This window comes from Phalaenopsis equestris, unplaced genomic scaffold (genome assembly GCF_001263595.1).
Source record: "Phalaenopsis equestris unplaced genomic scaffold, ASM126359v1 Scaffold198818, whole genome shotgun sequence".
Lineage (NCBI taxonomy): Eukaryota > Viridiplantae > Streptophyta > Magnoliopsida > Asparagales > Orchidaceae > Phalaenopsis > Phalaenopsis equestris.
Window position 1 is genome coordinate 133,673 of NW_018218721.1, and position 4,643 is coordinate 138,315.

A 4,643-nucleotide genomic window follows, 5' to 3' on the forward strand; every position below is an offset into this window, starting at 1 on the left:
CTAGGACCAACAAGTGGAAGATGCAAAAATGAACTTCTCCAATGACATTATGAATTTTGGGGAGGGGGATTACACAATTTGCATGGCCATCAATCCCAATTCCATCAAGACATCCCATGTTGGCCTCCTACTCACTTTTTCCCAAATTTACCAAAATGCCCCTGAAATCTTAAAATTCCCAAAATCACTCAAACCCATAATTCTCCACCAAAAATAATATTGAACCACTACAAATCACCCCAATTTCCCAAATAACTTCAAAACCCTCAAAATTCTCAAAATACCCCTACACCACACAAAATTACCAAAATCCCCTTGGTATCCAAAAATTTGCCAAAATTCTCAAATTCATTCCAAACATCCCTAAAGTCAATCCTAACCCCCAATGACCCCAATTGTACCCAAATCCATCAAATTTGGCCAAACTTCCCAAATTTACCCTGAAGCCCTAAAGTCCCCAAATCATCCCCAACTTCTACCAAATTCATTCCAAACTCACCCAAAATCAAACCCAAATTAAATTTCATCATGTACAATCCCAATTGAGACTAATTCCAAGCCTAAGTCAACCCAATTAAACCTAATTCCAAGCCCAACAATCAAGTCCAAGTCAACTACCCCAAAATTAAACCCAACTCCAAATTCCACAAATTGGCCCATGTAATCATTTCAATTCCAAAAATATTGATTTCCAAATTCCTCATGACATTCTTTTGGGCCAAATTGAACCATCAATTGGTTCAGATCCAAGCCCTAGCTAAGCCCAAAGTTCATGATCAATCCCAAACCCCATTTTTAAGTCTACAACCCAGTTTTACCTTAACCCTGTGATTTAAGTAAACCTTAATTAACCCAACCTATCTTAAGCATTTGAGCTGGCCACCTCAACCCTAGCCTAAACCCATTTTTGGTGCCATGGACCAAGAGTCTACCAAATTATGGAACCAATTCCAAAATTTGGTTGGGTGACGCATGCATGCCATCACTTGATTAAACACTAAGGTTAATCAAAATTTTAATCACTTAATGAGGTTTAAAAGAGAGCACAATCAATTATAAACATTTTTTAAGCACTACAAGCTCAATTGTAATTGAATGGTTTAAGATTCCTTAACAACTTATCCTGCCCTTAAGGATGTTCACCCACATAATTTCTAAGTGAAACATCAAATGAATATTTATTCACCCCACTCATGGATGAATTAAAACATTAAAAGTTCAATAAGCATAGGTTAAAACATTACAACTAAATCAACTAGGTGTGATTAACTCAGCAAGATAATAAGTTTGAACAAACTCGAGGTGACTCAGAAGATTTTAATGGATGTTCAGGGTCATTGCCTGAGCACTTTTACAGTCTTTTGAACATTTTAAAGGTCACTTAGACCTATTATTTTTTGTTGAATAAAATCATTCATAAAATCATAGGGAGCCACCAAGATATATCTCGGGATTCGTTAATACACTGATTCTAGTGAAATACCCTGCACTACTTATCCTACATTATTAACCCAATGCTCAAGGTTGTAAGTCTTGCATAAGGTATTTAAATCATTATGAGCAACTTGGGATATTTTTATCACAAATGGATCATCAGGCTAGTATAAGTCTGATGTCTAGGTAGCAAGAGCGGTGAAGACATTGCTTATGTGTGCTAAGAGAGAGATACGAAGTGGGATTTAGAATAGTATATCCTACCTCAAGAATTCTCAATAAGGAGAGAGGATATAACTAATTATATTATTCACCAACTTTTGAAAAAATTTTCCCCCTACACTCTTAAGTTTTCGGTACTCCTAGACTAATTAGAGTAATTAGCTTATAAACAATACTACTTTACAAATATATTTAAGAAAACCAAAAGTCTCTTTTACAACACCATTACTTTTGCTTGCTAAAATAAATTCTACATGCATAAATAAATTAAAGAATTTGAATAAAAAAAATTGTTATAAAAGGTCCATGGGTTAATCACTCGGATCAAGGTTAAGGATTGCCTCTCCTTGGGTTGTCGGGATGATGGCTTCTATCAAAATTGGAATTATAAGGAACACAACCCAGCTCTGAGCACCCACCTTTATTAAAGTCTTACACTCAGCCCCGGTCTCCCATGTATGACAATGAATTTTACTTTATTCGGTTCATATTTCTCCCATAATTTAAATAAAGTTTTCTTGTACTTAATTTTTTCATGACTTATTTAAGTTTCATAATTTTGCTTAAATTTCTTTCACTTCTTTATATTATTATACTAACCCTTTTGCAGCGGTAACAGAGACCCAGGTATACAATGTTTTGTTTTATTTCCTTCTTCTATGTACTCCACTTTTATTATCCTTTTGTATATGCAAATTAAATACAATACCTGTTAGAATAGAATAGTAGCCTAAATATATAAGAGATGCACAACGACACGACATCAACCAAACTATATGCATGCACACTTTAAATTAAAACCATGAACTTGCAATCTTCGCGACGATAGGTTTGGAACAAACTTTGTGGGCAGCACTATGAGGATGCAAGGAAAGAACATCTTCGTGAGAGCAAAAGAGATCTTCAACTGCTAAACTTTCCTTAGTTTAAACAACAACAATCCATAGGACTTTAAGGTAGCCTCCTAGTGAGATATAAATCCTCATATCATCTTCAGGCCTTTACATAGCCATGTTGTGAAATATAAGCCTAACTCTTTTAGGACTCTGAGATCGTCATTTGATATGACATAAATCCTCATATCTTTCAAGCTTTTTTCATGATCAGATATCATGTAAATGTAAGCCCTAAATAATTAAATGGTATGAGTAAACATTAAATAATTTCATTCTTAAAACATGAAGCCTAATAATAGGATAGTTTGAGAAGTCATTGAGGTTTGCCTCGAAGCTTGTGCATCCCCTCCTTCTCTTTTCCTTTGAACTCCAGAAATAATTGCTCCTATTTCACCCACTCGCATTTGACTTTTCCATGTCCTACCATGAACACTAGACTTTATAGTCTTGAAGACAAACTCCTCTGGTCATTATCAAAAGTTTTCTTAAATGACTTCGGCCACTTAGGATGTAATTAACTACAAGGGTTTGCCTCTAAAGGGAATTAAGGAACCTAGGTAATATAAACCATGTCTAATCCTTATATTAGACATGAGAAAATGTTGACCAGCATATAATAAAAGTTCGCAGACCGAATGGATTACACGGTAAGAACAATAAATGTTTATGTAATCTTACCGTTTATATTAGACATGAGAAAATGTTGGTCAGCATATAACAAAAATATTGATACTCCTTTATTGTTCTTACCGTTATATTAGACATGAGAAATTTTTTTTAGTTTATGTAATCAAACACCGCTAACACGGGATGTGTTTATTCCTCAGATAGGTGCATTGTTTGCGATGTGATGTTCGGTTATTTAAACTATTAAATATGTCAGGTCTTTTGGTCTCACCTTCAAAATCAAAATCAAAATTATATTTTTAATTAAAAGAGCAACTCATGGCTCCTTACGTGTTAAAAAAAAATGGGTACAAATTTTGGGAGGGATAGTGGATCCCCAACTAAAACAAAATAAAATACATCATGATCCTAGAGATTCCACTATCCACGGTACAACTCCACACCAAAAATTCAAAAAATACATGTAAACTCTCTAAATGTGTGCAAAAAAGAAATGTATACCCAAAATTTACATGTATACCAAAACTCATGGCAACTATAATAGAGGAGAGCGAAATCAAAGTTAAGAGTACAATGTCCAGCAGGATCAGCATTAAACTCGGACCCATCCTGCAATCAGTTAAGGAAACCCCTGTCAAGTTAAAACGGAAAGAAAAATAAAGGAAATGAATATAATTGTGCATAAATATCTTGTGGCCAAATAATGGGAATTGCATCCAAATACGTAAATCCCATATTGGCATCAAGCTCCCAAAATGTTGTCCATTCACCAATCAAACCAAATAAAGATAAATAAGGTTGTAACCAAGAAGAGTATCAAAATCCCCATAGCAGCAATAAGGAATAGCAATTAAACTATTGAAAACAGTATCACCATATAACTTCTGATCCGTTAAACTCCCAGGAAGATAAAACCAATTTCAGAACTTGGTCCGGCAACCAGATACAGGACCAAATCGACCTTCCAGAAGGCTCCCACAAAGCCATTAAAAAGTTAGAAAGATTAAAGTCACTAGAGGTATAAATTACTGCATTAAAGCAATTAACCAAGCCAAAATTGGATACCAAGTAAACCAGCTGTCGGCACTATTTTTGGTGTGGGGTTTGCCCGTAAGAAGCTGTCGGTCATCGGAATTGAAATCCCGTTGCCCGCTTCGGAAGGACGTTTTTAAAAAAAAATTTAGTTTTGAAAAAGATGAAGTCAAACTGACCCCATAATTTTCATAGTTTAGATGAAAGAGTGCTTTACCTCAAATCCTATATCTATCCCGAAGGATGAACACAAGAATTGAGGGTGAAGCTTGATCAAATAAACTAGAGAAAGTTATGACATCCATTTTATTGGCCGATAAGTTCCCCTATTTAATATAAGGAATTAAATAGGGTTTATATTATGTTGGGTTCGGGAAAAGCTTCCTATAAGGGTAAGCCCCTATAGTTAATTACATCTTAGGTAACTGAAGT